The sequence below is a fragment of the Pinus tabuliformis genome, chromosome X (assembly GCF_031772625.1).
Source record: "Pinus tabuliformis cultivar Carrire ecotype Pingquan chromosome X, CPIR1, whole genome shotgun sequence".
Lineage (NCBI taxonomy): Eukaryota > Viridiplantae > Streptophyta > Pinopsida > Pinales > Pinaceae > Pinus > Pinus tabuliformis.
In genome coordinates this window covers 764217045-764235602 of record NC_142308.1, presented here as the reverse complement: position 1 = coordinate 764235602, position 18558 = coordinate 764217045, and positions in this window count along the sequence as shown.

The following is an 18558-nucleotide window of genomic DNA, read 5'->3' as shown; positions in this document are numbered from 1 at the left end:
AACGCTCCTGGATTGACATATTAATGTGAGGTAATTAGAGGTGAAAGAGACCCTTTTTATAGCTCTACACTTGGATTGGTCCATGTTCGTCCTACTCCCATTGTGCTTGAACTAGCAGATAGATCTAAAATCAAACCGGAAGGGGTATTGGATGATGTGGTCGTTTCCCTTGACTCTTGGGAATATCCCGTAGATTTCATTGTGCTTCAGCGAAAGAATCTTGTGTGAGGGCATCCTTTGATCTTGAGATAACCATGGCTTGCTACGACCGATGCTTATATCGGATGTCATTCTAGTGATATGTATATTTTCCATGGAGATTCCAGGAAAAAGGTCACCTTATATCCACCTGCTAGATCCATTCAGGAGATCCAAGACACTTTATGGTTAGACTACAGTAGTGATGAGGAGAATGAGTCAATTTCCTTGATACATCAGAATTATGAGTCCTCACAAGAGGGTTAGATTCAAGACTTCTTGAATAATCTAGACACCATGCCTAATTTTGAGTCATTGAGTCAGATTTTTAGTTTAGATTTTCAGGAAAGATATGACTCTCTACCTCCATCACCACCATCTCTAGCGACACATTTGTGTACTCTTGATCTTGATACTACTCTTGTTGATATTATTCCAGGTAAATCCTTGTATATCAGTTTAGACTTGGATCCTTCTCAGCAAGAGCAGCTTGTGAATTTGTTGTGAAACCATCTCAATGCCTTTGCATGGGGTTATGAAGATATGAAAGGCATCCCTCCTGAAACTTGTACACACCATATTTATATTCAGGATGGAGCCCGACCTGTTCAACGACCCCAAAGGCAAATGAACCCAACTCTAAGAGACGTTTTAAAGGAAGAATTACAAAAACTCTTAGATATTGATTTTATCTATCCCATTTCTGACAGCCAATGGGTCTCTCCATTAGTATTAGTCCCAAAGAAATATGGGAGATGGCACATTTGTATTGACTACAGAGAATTGAACAAATCCACTCTCAAATATTACTTCCCCCTTCCTTTCATCGATCAGACACTCGATACCCTTACTGGTAAGAAGTACTTTTCTTTTCTATATGGCTTTAGCGGATATAACCAGATACATATAACACGCGAGGATCAAGAAAAAACCACTTTTACATGTCCATGGGGTAGATTCGCTTACCGAGTGCTTCCCTTTGGGCTATGTAATGCCCCGGATACCTTTTAGAAGGTAGTCTTGGCTATTTTTGCTAACCTTGAGTGTGTAGAAATCTATATGGATGACTTCTCTGTGTTTGGTGATTTGTTTCAGGAAGCCCTCAAGAATTCAGAAAAAGTGCATCGTCACTACCAAGAAGCTCATCTCGCCTTGAGTGACAAGAAATGCAGATTAATGTGCAAGGTGGGAGTGGTTCTTAGCCATCTTATTTTCGAAAAAGGTATCCAGGTTAACCCTGCAAAAATAGAAGTCATTTTGAGTCTCCCCATACCCAAAAATCAAAGGGAAGTGAGAGGTTTTCTAGGACATGCGAGCTACTATAGGAGATTCATTGAGAATTTCTCAAGGATAGCTACCCCTCTTTTCTGAATTTTGGCTAAAGATATTGAGTTTTCTTGGTCCACAACTTGCCAACAGTCCTTTGAGACATTGAAGGAAAAATTAATCCAGGCACCAGTTTTGAGAGGACCAAACTGGTCCCTGCCATTTCATATTTCCACTGATGCTCAAATACTACTATTGGTGCAGCTTTAGGACAAGAAGAAGACAAACAATCTTATGCTATTTATTTCATTAGTAAAAACTTTTCACCCACCGAGCTCAATTATATGGTTACTGAGAAAGAGTTTTTAGCTGTAATTTTTTCTATTAATAAATTTAGACAATATATTACAGAATATGAAGTCTTTGTACATAATGACCATTCTTTAATAAGATATCTAATGAATAAACCATTAACTAGCGGTAGAGTGACTAGGTGCTTACTATTGTTACAGGAGTTTAATATTACTATTGTTGATAGACCAGGAAGATCAAATGTAGTAGCAGATTATCTTTCAAGGTTAAATAATCCTGGTGAATGAATTCCTGTTGATGATGATTTTCCTAACGAACATATTTTTTTGTGTAACAAAATCCCCATGGTTTGCTGACATAGCCAACTATTTAGTCATTGGAAGATTACCACCTCACTTATCCCCTCGTGAAAAGTGGAATATCATTCAGAAAAGTGCTTCATATTCCTAGATCCAAGGAGACCTCTTTTACATCGAAGAAGATCTCATTATCCGTAGATGTGTAAGAGAGGAAGAAGCATTTTATATTTTAAAATCTACCCATGATGAACCTTGTGGGGGTCACTTCGTCGATAAGCAGATTGCATAAAAAGTGTTATGAGTTGGCTATTTTTGGCCTTCCTTGTATAAGGATGCCAAACAATATGTCAGGTGATGTGATCGCCGTCAGCAAATTGGCCAGCCTAATAAAACCAATGAAATGTCTTTATGTCCTTAGGTTATGATTGAGCCTTTTGAAAAATGGGCCATTGATTTCGTAGGACCAATAAATCCAGCATCATCAAATAAAAAGCATATTTTGGTTTGTACAAATTCTGTTATGCAATGGGTAGAAGATAAAGTTGTTTATTTTGCTACTGAAAGAGTTGTTGTTGATTTTATTTTTACTGGAATCTTTACTAGATTTGGTGTGCCTAGAGAAATTGTTGCTGACAATGGGCTGCAGTTTATTTCTAATTTGGTATAGGGTGTGATGGATCAGTATAAAATACGACACAGGAAATCTACACCTTATCACCCACAAGTAAATGGTCAGGTGGAATCCACGAATAAGGTGATTGAGTCCATCCTCACAAAGATAGTAAATATGCACAAAAAGGATTGGGCTGAAAAATTACTAGAAGCATTGTGGGCCTATCAAACCACTTGGAGAAATAGCACAGGACACACACCATATGAGATAGTGTACGAAAAACAAGTCCTCTTACTAATAGAGTTCCAGATCAAGACTTTCAGAACTACGTTCCAATTGGGGATAGATCTCTCTGAAGAACAGCAGCAGCTTCTTCTATAGTTAAATGAGTTAGATGAATTCCAAAGGGATGTTGTTCAGTAGAACATCTTGGTTCAACAACAATGCAAGAAGTGGCATGACAAGTCTATTAAGAAGAAGAAATTCCAACCAGGTGATTGGGTACTCCTTTATGATTCTAGATTCAAATATTTTAAAGTGAAATTCGATACACGCTGGATGGGACCCTATAAGGTGGTCAAAGTGTTCGAAAATGGAGTGGTAGAAATCAAAACTATTGATGGACGGAATTCTGTGTTCCTGGTAAACAGGAGTAGATTGAAGGTATTTTTTCAGCCCCTTACCAAAGGAGATTTTATGCAGCGAGTTCAACAACCATTTGAAAAGGAGTTGGCAGGTGGTAACACCAACCTATTACAGATTTGATTCCTTCTTGTCCTTATTGAAAAAATAATAAAAGAAAAAAATGACAAAAATAAAAAGTATAAAAAGAAAAAAAAATCCTGTAATTATTAAAATCAGTTGATTGGCATGATTACAGAAGGATCAACCTGAAAACCAACATGCTGGCAGGAAGATCGAAATTTTAAATAAAAAGGGAATGTTACTTGATTTTTAGATATGATGGCTGCCACCAAGAAGAAGCAGGTTCACGATACCAAGCACTTACCCAAGTTTGGGGTAACTAGCATGGACATTTTTATGCAAGTAAACACTACTTCCGTTGCAGTTATTTTTTTCCTATGCTAGTGTAAGCAGATTTCAATGTAAAAATATTTCCTTTCTTCTATTTCCCATTTCAAAAATTTCCACTAGTTTATTTTTTAAAATCCCCAATGAATTACCTTCATCTTTCTTCTAAGAAACTACCCTTGCCCGATTTCGTAAAATCCCTCTTTTCCCTTGATTTTTTTTCACACATCCTGTTTCGTTTATCCCTCTTGGTGATATTGTTTTAGGAATCCCTGCTGTAATGTTCCTTCCCATTCTAAAAAAATTTTACCCCCTTTCCCACTTCTTTATTCCCTCATAAATTGGTTGCAGAATTTGATGCAGTCAATCCAGAAGGCATGCTTGTGAAATGCCAAAGGATGGTGAATAATGTTTTCTTGTATAATGAGGTAAAAAAATTTAAATCCAGCTACGGAATTATGTTCTATTATATTTTATGCTTTGGTAAAGGTCCCTGGTACAAGATGCATAGTGCAAGTAGGTTTAGTGAAGGAATGCAGTTGACTGTGAAAGCAAGTGGAATTCACACAATCCAGGAGTGCTTTATCAAGGATATTTATGGATCTTTACTTTCCTACACATAAGTATTGATATATCATAACATTGCATGTTTCAATTAATATTATGTTTCATCATTTACTGACTTAGGAAAAATCTTTAAAGTGCAAGGTGTATAGGGCTTTGAAATCTAAATTTTTTAATAGGTACTGAAGTATGTCTTGGTTAAATTACAAGGAAGACTATGGGATAGTATTGTTGTCCGATAGCCTGTATTCACCTTCCTTGAAATAATTTCGCATTGTTTGTCCATTATTACCTTACCCTGTAACCTGATCATTGTAATCGTTGCGCCACCACCCCATAAACCTCCACTCCACCCAATCATTATGACTCACCTGCAGCGAGTTGATATGAATCTGCGCCTAGTACGAAGAGCTATTTTCATCATGACCAGGTGAGTGGGACTGAAAATTTGGAGGGTGATGAACCTCTGGCATAAATCTCTCGGTAAAGTGTTCGTGTCACTTGCTGGAATTCTTTCAAGGGAGTGATTAGAAAGGGTGAAATGCAATTCGAAATGGCACCCGTAAGGAGTGAGCCATTGTCTTTGCCAGAGATTGAGCAAACTGCAAAATACTGAAACAGTCTTGCACTATTGCAAGAATCCAGGTTCCTGCCATTCTTATAGAAGTTTGAAGGTTTCGACATGGCTGTGGTACTGGAGTTCACAAGGACATTCAAAGAAGGCTGAGTTAGGGTTGGATTGTTGAATTTCAAAGTTACAAAGGAGTCTATTTCATAAGCTACATTCTTGCCACTTACAGGAGAGCATTGGTTTAAAAAGGAGCAACTTAGAAAGAAATGATGGCCCCAGTTCGTGGTTGACAAAAATCTTAAGGTTGACTGGAGGAAAGGACTTCCGCAGAGGCCATGATCGAAAAGTGGCAAGGCATCCTATTCATACTATAGAAATTCGTGACTAGAGAGGGACGCTATACATTGGCGTTCTTGTATCACCTTTGGTTGTTGCTGCACTTTGAGTCGGGAAAATTGATTAATTTCCCTTACTACCTAATTAGGATTCTTGAGAAAATGGCAAAGGGTGTGCAGAGTGGAAATGCAATCCAAGTTGCAAACAAGCTCTACCATCATGGGCTTATCACGATTCTGGTTAAGAAGAAGCTGGAAGAAAAAGGAGTGACTTGGGAAGCATTCTTGAAGGAGTTTCGAGCAAGGAGTGTAGAGACGACTGCTAGCACGAGTACGAGTAAGAAAAGGAGAGCAGAGACATCGTCTCCTGCCGAGAAGAAAGAGGAAAGCACACCAGTGCAAACAAGGAAGAATACTTGTTGAAAATGCTTCACCCTCAGCTAAGAAAATAAATACCATAACGAGAACCTCGATGAGGAGGAATATTGTCTCCCAAGGGATGAACTAGTCAAGCTTTCCGATTATAATCGACGAATCACCCCAAGTTTCCCCTAAAGTTGATAATCTCTCAGTGCTTGCAAATGTAGCATCACACACTGTGGAAGATGAAGAGAACACAAAAGACGACGAATTATTGTCGACTTTTGTCAGCAAATTAAGGAAGAAGAAGGCAACCCCAGGTACCGTGAATTCCAAATAGAGGGTCATGAAGATGAAGAAGAGTAGCATATAGAGACCCTCGATAACTTCAGTGAACCAGACATTGAAACCCTCGGTGTTTTCAAGGAACAGGGTATTGAAACCTCCATTGTTTTAGAGGAACAAGGTACTGAAGCCCCTATAGTTTTAGAAGGACAGGGTATTGACACCCCTGTTGGTCTGGATGGACAGGGTATTGAGTTCCCTGAGGAATTAGAAAAACAGGGCTTTAAAAACCCTGAGGAGTTGAGTGCACAAGGTACTGAAACCCTTGGCACAAAGATTGTGGAGAGCATCAAAACCCTCGGTGATAAGGAAACCCTGAGTGTAGAAACCCTCAGTAAGGTCATAATCTAGACATTTGACAGCCTTGACCTTGACGATGATGGGACCTGTTTCGAGTCTGTTGCAGAGAATACATTTACACCTGAAAATCTTAGCACGACACCCTCTACTCTCTACCTCAACAGTCGAATAGTAGAATTGGAGCAACAAGTTCATGACCTGGAGGTTTTGAACCAGGTCATGAAGGAACAAAGTTGGCAGAAGCAAAGCGAGGTGGAGCTACTTGCAGAGGTAAAAAGGCAGAAGCAACAAGTAAAAGTGTGGAAGTATTGGGCTTCCAAATGCTACAAACGCCTCAAGAAGGTGACGAATCAATTGAGAAGAGCCCGAGGGAAAAAGCCGAAGATAGTGAAAGAAGGAATAAGCATTGAAGTTTAGGATTGAGAGTTGGCCACTCATTTTTGAGGATTTTTTGCAGAAGGTAAAATGTTGTGTGAGGACACACAACAGCTTAGGGATTGGAGGATGTTGGTGTAACAAATTGCCTTATTTTTCCACCATTTCTATAAACATTAACCTTTGTTTTATCTCAACTTAAACCTCTCTTTCCTGCACTAGTCCAAGATAACTACCTATTCCTGCATATGCTTCGTATTTTACATTAAGATTTATTAAAGTGCTTTATTAATCTTTTTTACATAGATTTCATGCCTATTAAGTACCTCTTGTAACTTATGATAATTTCCTAGAAGTAATTCAGGAACTTAGTGTTAATTATGAGTTAGTATGATCAGTGCAAGCACATTCCTGCACTGCCACGATGATTGGTCCGATATTTCCATGACATGAATCTTTCCACACGGTCGTTTTGATCCATGACTCGAGTTCAGTTGTTGATTAATTGAGGATGGATATCGGTGGCGCACAATCAGGGATGTTTGCCAAGGATGGTCTATGGCCAGCAAAGTACACATTCCAATATAACTATTATCTGATTTTGTGATGCTCGGTTGTTAGCCTGTTTGGCCGAAAGGCCTGAATAAGAAAATGATTGTAATTAGTGGAATATGGCTAAGGCCGAAAGGATGTATAAAATATAGATTGTAGGTAGAACTAGTTAGCAATCCTTAGACTGTAATTTCATTTTCTATGTAATCTGGTATCGCCCTCAGCTCTGGGGCTGGACTCGCACTACTATGTACATTTGTTGATCAAGTAATACAAGGAATCTGCCATGTTATTCATGCACTGTGTTTAATTTATCTTTGATGCATACTTGAGTGTTGAATCTGTTCATTTCTTAAAAGGGAAACGAGCTGGTTGGCTAGGGCCCAGCCAACCCAGCTCATTTACCCTTGTGCTTTCATTATTCAGAAAGACAGTGTGGATATTTCCCTTTGCAGATGCGTGGTGCGAATAGTTTTATATTTATTTCTGAAGTTCTGATTTAAATCTATTTTGGAGTTAAGTGTGAAATAGATACATGGCTTGGGAGTTAATTGAGTTATTTCCTTTTTGTAATTTCTTTCTCGTATTTCCTTACTCGCAGTTCTTGTCTCCATTTGCTTCTGCTTGGATCGTGTAGGAAGCCCTTTCCCTGTACCAGTGCATGTGATTTCTTGCACTCCGATTCAATCATTTATTTAAAGGAAAACATTGCCTTTATTTCCGTGATTACTATTTCAATTATTCTTGCAAGCAAATGGGTTATTAATTTCAGTGATTGTCTTTAGCATTAAAAGTATTTCTGAAGGATCTGAGAACAATTGCATGACTTTATCATAGACACATTATACTTTCATTTTATGCTTAACAACCAAGGAATACAAACACTTTAAGTGGATTGTCGAAGTTAGATTATACATGTAGATCACCTAGACTCCTGCTTTGACTACTTCAAGTTTCTTTCATTTCATGAAGTTTACTTCCTTTGCAAGATTTAACTAATTAAAGAATTTCTTTTCCATAACTAATTTATCTCAAAATTTCGTTTGCAATTGCAATTCTTTTTCAGCATGTCTTTCAATCTTTTCGAAATTAAATTAGAAACTTGGTGAAGGAAACTCTGCCTTGGTGCAATAGCTGGTCTCTTGTCACAAAAACAGAGTGATCTAAGCCCTGAGGCTTAGAGTAACTTCACAAAGACAGAAATCTTCAATAAGGCAGGTAAAATATACTTTTACACAAAGGCACTGTACCTACACTAGTGCAAGCACATTGCAATAGTACAAGAACAGGTTGTTTGTGTCGAAGGAAGATCAAGAGGAAACAGATCTTTGCAAGGGCCCACTTTTCAAACTATTAGCCATCTATCTGAAGATAAACATAGCATTTCCTTCCAGCATTTACGATTGCTTCAATTGTGTGAAAGCTCCTTTACTTGATTTACTTGCAAATTGTTCTTTTATATTTTAGCACTAGAGTTGCTTTGGTGTCAATTGCCTTTAAAGATTGTTTTTTGTCTGATTTTGCAAACATTTCCTTTAAGAAGTAGGATTAACAATAGGAAAAGTTCATACCACTTTTGGCATTGCCTATGCTTCGTCTCTAAGTTTACGAAACCTCCAGGTTGACAAGTAAGTGTTGAGGAGTTTGCTTAAGTGCAATTCCTGCACCCAACAAGGAGCTGAAGGAGGATCCTGAGAAGGTGGGGGAGGATTTTCATCCTCGTTGTCATCATCTGAGGAAGAAATATTTTCAAAAGTAGAAGGGATAGAGAGAGGTGGCACATCCGTTGAACTAGACTCGTAGGCCGATATATTTTCAGCAAACTTTACATCTCTTCTAATGATAACATTTTTGGTCTTAAGTGGAATAAGTCTAATCCTTTGACATATTCAGAATATCCAACAAAATACATTTTTCACTGTTAGGTTCTAAAGCTTTATGTTTCTCGTCTAGAATAGGGGCCCATGCTTCACTTCCAAAAATACGAAAGTGACTTATATCTAGTTTAATTGAGCTCCATGCTTCTTCTGGAATGATATACTTTAAAACCTTAGTAGGAGTGTGATTTACTATGTAATTTTAACAATTAATTGCTTCTGCCCAAAAACTAAGACTAATTCCTTTAGATTGAAGCATACAATTAGCCATTTCCTTTAAGGTGTGATTATTCCTTTCAGCTACACCATTTTTTTGCGAAGTATATGGAATAGTATGTTGCATTTGAATTCCATTCTTAGTGCAAAAGTTGATGAATTTGTTGTTAACATATTCTCCGCCATTATCAGACCTTAGCTTAAGAATTTGATGTCCATATTGTTTTTCAACAAAGGCCTTGAAGGCCAAGAACATGTTAAATACTTCACTCTTGAGTTTTAAGAAGTATACCCAAGTGCATCTAGAGAAATCATTAATGAAAGTTAAGAAATACTTGTAGCCAAATAATGAAACAACTGGAAGTGGACCACATAAATCATTATGCACAGGTTGTAAAGTGGATGAGGCTTGCCAAGAGGCACGTTTTTCAAAACTATACCAATGATTTTTTCTGAGTACACATCCGGAACAAACACCATCTCTACAAGATATCATAGGAATACGTGTCACCATGTTTTCTTTACATATATTTTGAAGGGAGAGATAGTTTAATTGACCAATCGGTCATGCCAAAGTTTGCTTACTTCATCATTATGAGAAACGAATATTGAGGGAAGAGTTGATGACCCAAACTTGTTAAACTTATACAACCTTATAGAATCATTAGCAATACCACTAGCTAAAATCTATCTAAGATCTCTTAGGTCCTTAATTACAACATCGTGAGGTAAAAATTCAATGGTTTTACTTTCACCTGAATGAGTTATCTGATATACATATAGAAGGTTTCAAGATAAGGTTGGAACACATAGTACATCATTAAATTGACCATTTTCTAGATGAATGGTTCCAGTCCCTACAACACTAAGAGATCTATCATCACCAACATATATATTTTTGGTGTTACAATCATTTAAAGAAGAAAACATGGATTTTTTTTTGGCTATGAGATAAGAAGCTCCAGAACCAATGAGCAACCACATGCAGAAAGTGTTATTCCTTAAGATGAAGTTGAAGTTGAAGAGTGCTCCAAATGGATGTTATGCTTCTTCATTGATGCTTCCAAGGCTTCCATCTTCTTAAAGCATTTGGATTCGGTATGGCCATCTCGATTACAAAAGTTACAATGTCTATCAGTCTTCTTCCCTTTGCTTTTATTTGCCTTATCATTTTGTTGAATTGATTTTTCATTTTGAGAATGAAATTGCTTAGGACCCTTGATTAGTTTATGACCATTCTTTTTAGGATACTACTTCTTAGGATTCTTTGAATTTGGTTGTTGTTGGGTAGCTAAGGGTTGCTTAGAAGAGTTTCCAAGATTAAGAAGACCAACATGTAAGAGTTTTTCTTGTTCTCTTGTTAAATAGTCCCAAAAGGCATCAAAAGAGGGGGACTTGTAGTCTTACCCTTGAGAAATAAAGGCTTCTATAGTAGAATGGAAGGTGAAAACAAACATAGAGTATGCTGGTCCCAACTTAGTAAGAATGGAATAGATAAGCCTATCATCTTTTTTCTTAACCTTAACACCTTCCAAGATAAGTCTAACGGTCTTGAACTTTGACAAAAAATCTTCAATAGAATAAAAATTATGGGGATCCAATGTAAGCAACTCATTTTTGAGTTGATGGGCTCTAATTTCATTTTTAATTCCAAAAATTTTAGTGAGTTGTTTCATTGCTTCATTAGGGGTATCAAGTTTAGCGATATGGAATCTAAGCCTTGGAGAAATAGACATCTCTATCAACCCACGTGCTTGATCTTGCGTATTTTCCCATTTGGATGCATTATCTTCATCTTTAGGTTTAGTGACTTGGCCTGAGCTTATTCTGTAAAGACCTTTACTTCTAAGTAAATCCACAGTGTAGGACCACCATTGGAAGTAGTTGATGCTGTCAAGAATAACTTGGCATGGGCTTTCCTTTTTACCATAAACTAAAGCTATAGATGTTTAAACTAAGTGTTCCAATGGAAATATCTCGAAAAATTAGGTGTATTAAAAAAAAACGGCTCTGAAAACGGCTTCCGGATGAAGAAGTTACGGCTTTTTGAAGAAAAGTTGTTAAAGATGCTAACGAAGTGCGTGAATGTGCAGAAGTGAATGATAATGTTATATTTAAAAAAAATTCTCCCCTTTCCAAACTTAATCTAATTAGCTCACTTTAAAAAAAAATTATGTGACCCACTTTTATAAATAAGTGAAAGTCACTTTTACAATGGTACTTTATGAGTTACTTAAATAAAAGATAAAGAAACTTTAGAATTATAAGTGACTCACTTTTTATAATGGGTGAGAACAGTTTTACATAAAGTAACTTTAAAACATAAGTTATATGTGCCTTTTGAAAAAATAACTCAACAAAAAGAAAGACTTGAACTCAAAACCTCTATTCTCATAAAGTAAATTTGGACCAAGTGAGCTAGTTTAAAAGATTAATAATTTTTGGGAAAAGAGGAAGGGTTTTCATTTTTTAGTCGTCGAAGCTTTGGGGGCGTGCTTACTTGAAAAAATTCTTTTTTCCTACAAAACAAAAAACCACACAACCCAACACAAACATACAAAAAAACCAAACCTTATGGCTTGAAGTTAGCTTTTGCCAGAAACTAAATATTTTCCTCAATGTTTTGGATTTTCCGAGATCACACTAAGGCGCAACGGAAAAAATCATACGCATGAGAAAAATCCTTCCTCTCTGTTTGTAATTTTCCTAAATCACACAAAGTAGTAGGGCAAAGAGAATACGCAGAAATGAATGTTATAGATCCGGTAATAAAAAAACAGAGAGATAAATAAACCGAAATAAACAGAGAGATAAATAACTTAAACTACAAATAAAGATTGTATACCTCCAGATCTTACAAATGGCGTAGCTAGGGCTATTGAAAACCCTTTCACATGAAACAAAATGGGTTCCTCACTAGAACAGATTCTCCTAACACAAAAAAACAATCCTCTCGGCCCGAAAGCAGTCATAAACAATAGATCTAGGAAACGGAAGTCGGATGCAGCTGTATCGGCTTTTGATTTGGATCACCAATAGATGCGGCCCTTAAATAGCTCTGATACCATGTAGGAATTTACAAGGTAAGTTCCTCAGACAGAACACCAAAGGACACTACTCACAAATAGATCACAGATCAACACACCAGTATTCCTGACGTGGTTAAAACCCTCAAAGAGGGAAACAATCCACGACTTGAGCCAACGCGGCCACTCCAGGAAATTTATTAATAAAAGAAATAAAATTTACATAAGCTTCTCTCATGAACGTTCACCCTACAAATGACCCTCCATGCTCTTTAAATAGAGATTATGGACCAATCAGGGGTTAAGCCACGGATCAAGTGTCGATAATACTGAGGAGAGAATGAACCGTCGGATCACTTCATGTCTAGAACATATCATGAATGTCAGATTGTAAGTTACAAATGTACATAATAAAGAAACACACTTTACCTAAATCTACAATAGACCAAGTTATACTTAACTATTTCCTATGTGTCGAAATATCCTAACATCCCCCCTTAAGAACAACTTGAGATAGGATTGAAGGATGTACAAATATGACACAATAGGAGAAGGAAGGAGGCATTAGACCATATGTCAGATTGTTCATTTGTCAGTAAAATTCCAACGAGAAATAATGGAAAGCTTATTTTTTATTTTGTTAATTCATTGAATAATATTTTAATTCCTTAGTTTATTTGACAAATTTGGGAATTTAATTTTTGTCTCCATTTTTTAATGAGGTAGATCATGTATTATTGATGCTCCATTCTCTATTGACAAAGCTGAATGCCTTGGGAGGACTATTTGAGAAATTATTTGTAAAGATAGAGCATGAGATACACAGGTTTAAGATTGTATTTCAAATATTAGTATTTGTGAATAAAATCTTATTACTTTATGGCAGATTTGTGCCAATGATTCCATGTTTAAGCACTATTGTTAGATATGCAAATTTCTATTTATTGGATAAGCTCTTTGATTCAATAATTACATATATCAGGCATTAATATTTTGATTTTCTTTTGCATTTAAACAAATTTCAGAGTAACTATTTACTCATAAATTTGTTATCATAAATTGATTTAATTGTCATTAAAATTGTGTGGACTAATTCCATATTTTAGTGACTCGTCTTTTATCATTTTAATATATAAACAAAACACGTTCTTCATTAGTAATATTGATGTTGGGGATTACCCCCGCTTACACCCACAGTATGCATGTAAAATGCATAAGCACATTTGTCCCAGGAATTTAACTCACCAAGGAGTCAAATCTTCAACCATCAATGGTAATAATTCATAGACTAACCAACATAGTCTAACCCTTAGGTAATATTCACTTATCGGACCTCAATTAACCCTTAAGCTTTCACATAAGACTTTCTTAAAGCCTTTCATTAAGTTCTTCCTATCGGGACTTTAAAATCCCTCATAACCTTCATTAATGTTAATATCGGACCTAACCACAAACCCTTCCTTAACTTTGGTTATGCATAAACCTTAACCCAAAAACCTTTTCCACACATTATTTCTATTACACCCCCTTTTTAATAGAAATATACATAATCTTACCTTTTTAAACCGGAACTTCGCTTTATCAGAAAACACAGGAATAACCCGACCGAAACACATAGGTCGGACTTCAAACATTATAAACCCGCATTCATAATTGTCGTCGGGTCCGCTCATCACCTCTTTGCATTATCGCATGTCACTTTCCATTCACCAATCCCCGATCAAATTATGACCGTCGATCTAGACTCGATCCAATGGTAGGACTTCCACCCGATCAACAGAACGGAACGATGACCTTCCGCCGTAGATCTTCCTCCATCGTATCCGACGATTGTTATTTATTTCAGATAGACAACGAGCATGGGGTTTAACCGTCGGATAAAGAGGTTTCCCCTTTCCACTTTAACGCTACGTGTCGTGATATGTATGGGATTAGGCACTCAATGCTCCATACCACTTATGGTTTCTTCACCGCCCGAAATACCATTTTGCCTATAAACCCGCCTTTTCACTAGTTACTTCCCGTGCTCTTCTATCACGTGATGATCGTTGATCTATGAGATCGATGGTCCTCATTCTTTGATGCCTACACCATTGATCTTCGAGATCCAATGGTTCATATGCATCACCTCTTCACTTCTCTGCTCGTTCCTTTCCTTTGACTTTATTTCATCCTTTAGTGTTTTTCCTTATGGTTTTGGGTTTTTCTTCAGGGTTTCGGTTTTTTCGCTCTTCTGCTTCCTCTAAGCTTAACTTCCTCTGCGAATTCTCACTTCGCTACCTCTCCAAAGCTTACTCTGATCTTCCAATTGGATTCAAAGACCCGTGATGATTCCTCTGAATCATTCTCTCCTCTATGTATTCTACAGAATTCTGCCTGCAACCCCTGTTACAGAACCTACGAATTCACATATAATTCAATCATTCAATATACATTCCACACACTTACACAGCTATGGAATAAACCTCTGTATACAATTATGAACAATTGATTACATATCGAGACCCTCTGTCTCTCACAAGCCTGATCTTCAGTATCAGTGGCCTCCTCTTCTTCACTCTGCCCGTAGGCTTACATTTATACCAGAAAGGTTATGTTGAACTAATTCTGGTTCAAATCCTAGATCTACTGAACTGACTCCTAAATTTCCTCTATGTCCACTTCTAACTTCATTTAATCCATAAGAACTCTCTCTAGTCCCTCGAATCATGAAACTACCTTTAAGAGTTATAATTGACTTCTAACTCTTTTGTCATTATTAACCACTCATGTTCTCCTTTATTCGAGAGCATTTACAAACATCCTCACACATCTAATTAATTCCTATCCTACTCACTTAAAAGCCTAAATATTACATTAACTTAACACTTAGGAAACCAATTTTCCTAAAACTTATGACCCCCTATGTCTACTAAAATACAATGATTTTCCTTGGGTTGAATGCTCCTGCATCAGACTCCCAAAGTAGAAAATATTCATGATCTCTTGATCATGTGTCTTCATAAGTTGATTGAAAAAACCTCTAGGGTCCCAAACTTTAGTTTGTAGCTGCCCAAATGCTTTGTTCTTTTGCTGTTGCTGTACTTCTGTTGTCTTCTGCTCCATCTTCTTCTCCTTGTCAATCAGGTTCAAGTTCTGATTGATCATCCTTCCTGTTGTCATCAACTTTCTCTCTATGGCTTGTTTCATCATCAGCTACCACAATTCTTCAATTTCTTTTTCCAGCACATCTTTGGACTGGTCCATACTCTACCTCTTTGTCTTTGTTTTAGGTTGTTGTTGCTATCCACTAACTCTACAAACTGTTGTTGGTTACTTTTACTTTGTAGTTTCCGGTTTACTTTTTCTTCTACTTTTTCTCTTGTTCCAACTTTTGCTTTGTCTCCTATGCTTACTGCCTCCCTTTCATCCTTACCCTCTTTCATGATTATTTATGTATGTACTGAATCATGACTTTCCATCATTCTCTCCAACAATTGAGCATCTCTGTTCCATGGATTGAATTTTTCCACATAATCTTATTCTTTCATCTTTATTTGGCTGCTCATTTGTGCCAAATTTTCTTCAGCATCTGCAACAAAACCTGCACTCACAAAACACTTGTTAAAATAAAAAAACATAACGATTTTGTGCCTTATCTTCCTTTGGCAACAATTTAGTTTGCTGCTCTGTTTCTTTCTCCTCTGTCAGCACATCAGTATGCTGTTTTGAATTCTCAAAAGAACTCATGAGACTGTCAACTAGTCTCTCCTCCACATCATCTGCTCTAATGATGTCTTCCTGTTCTTGTCCACTGTAGTGAACTCCTTCTTTTGTAGTGTCAATTTGCTGAACTTTCATTACCATCTCCTTTTTCTTATGATTGTCATTCATGACAATTTTTTTGTCTTCCTTTTTTAGCAATCTATCTTGAACATCTATCCTCTATTTTTCCATTTCCCTTCTTTGAAAGTCTAATTTTCTATATAACTCAATAATTTCAATTAGAGTAGAATTTGGAAATTTCACACAAATTTCCATACCTTCCTTTCTTATTGATAAATCATCAAATGTCCTTTTTCCCTTTGCTAAGTTTTTTGCATAGACTTCTTCTTCCTTAACATCTATTAGTAGATGTCCTTCTTCTTCAGTACATTTTGCCTTGCCATCCCTCTGTAACTCTTCTCCCAGACTTATCCTTGTCTCATCATCTTCATTAATATTCTCCTGCATTTGTTTTTCATCAATAACATTAATAAAACTCATTTTATTACCTTTCTGAGACAATATTCCTTCATTCTTCATCAGAATAAGATCTTGATTTCTCATCTCTATGACAACTTCTATAGACTCATCCATAGACTTTTTCGTCTGTATGCAATCAAATTCTTCTTCTTCTAAGAATTTTTCTTTGTCACCTTCTACTTCTAGATCTTCATCTACTCTGAAGATATCTTCAAAAGGTTGCTTTTCTCCTGCAATACCTGCCATCATACACAAACTATCAGTTTTAAAAACATAAGACCTTGTGGTCTCACTTGATGCTTCAGCCATCATATCTCCTTGTTGTTCCAAGTTCTCTTTATGACTCAGAAATTATTTGATGGTATCCTCTTCAATCTCCTCAACCCCTTCACTTTGTTTCTTGATATCTTTCCCCAACTGTATATGAGACCTATCTATCTCATCTTCTTCCAGAACAGAATTTAGATTATGCTTGTCTTCTTCCTTCTTTATGACAATATCAACAAATTGTCCTTCTTTACATGTTTCACCTGCAAACATACACAAATTGTCAGATTTAAAACCATGTGACCCTTTGTCCTCACTTGAAGTTTCAGTCTTCAAGTCTTCATCTTCCCTCAAAACTTTACCCTTTTCTGCTTCACAAATGGACACTTCCATTTTCATTTCCAACTCAGCTTCTTTGAGTTTTTGCATCAGCCACCTTACTTGCCTTTGATGTAGCCTTCTCTGCAAATTATGCCACTTCAATGGCTCCTTCCTCAAGACCCAACCTAGTCTCTGGCTTTCCTCAAATATTCTCCTTAATGCATCAAGTTGTTCTTTTAACTCTACAATCTCCTTGTCAATTTCTTGTTGACTCATCCTCTTGCCATTTTCCTTGGCATCCTCTTTCTTCATCTTTCTTCTGTTGTGGTCTTCCTCAGAACCTCTGCTATTACTATCAGTAGCCATCTTCTTCTTCTCTATCTTCATGAGCTCCTCACTCACTCACTATGAGATGCATTAAAGCCTCTGCAACAACAAGTCCTCCTTGTTGAGACTTACCTCACCAAGATTTTCTCTATACTTGGTCTTTTGGGAAGCCCTTGGTTCTCTGTCTCTGGAACCTCCATTGAGAACTTCTCTCTGCTCCTTCTAGGATTAAACTCATCTGCACTTCTCAAGAACACAATTGTCCTCTTGTATTTCAATCAAAATGAAATACTTGGTTCTGACCACGTCTTCTTTCACTTAGAAAGTCTTACCTGCTTCCTTCATCCCTTAGCAATTCTACCCACATCCTCTGTGGAATTGCCCTTGTGATCTGCAACAATACTTCTACAGTAACAAGTCTCCTTATTGCTACATATGCCTCACTAAGCTTCTCTCCTTTGAGCTCAGTCTTTTAGCATCTCTCTGGTTCTTCCTTTGGAACCAATTCAGCACTCCTCGCTCTAGATTGCTGCAAACTTTTCACCTTTATCTGTGCATTAATGTACAAACAAACATTCTCAAATCAAAACAAAATATATCACCTCACCTTCAAGATCTCAGCATGATCTTGTTTCAACATTCCACCTATACCTTGAATGGATTTTCCTCTGTTTATTGCATCTGCAAGTTTTGCTACACATCCCCTCTGTGTGCCTACTTTCTGTTAGATTGGAATCTAATCCTTCCTTGCCTGAATAAATATCTTTGACCCATAACCTGTTCTCAATTATTTCACATAGAATTTATTTGTTCTGTTTTAACACCAATTGTTTCAATTAAAATTCTGATTTGATACCAAATGATGTCGGGGATTACCAAGGAGTCAAATATTCAACCATCAATGGTAATAATTCATAGACTAACCAACATAGTCTAACCTTTAGGTAATATTCACTTATCAAACCTCAATTAACCCTTAAGATTTCACATAAGACTTTCTTAAAGCCTTTCATTAAGTATTTCCTATCAGGACTTTAAAATCCCTCATAACCTTCATTAATGTTAATATCGGACCTAACCACAAACCCTTCCTTAACTTTGGTTATGCATAAACCTTAACCCAAAAACCTTTTCCACACATTATTTCTATTACACCCCCTTTTTAATAGAAATATACA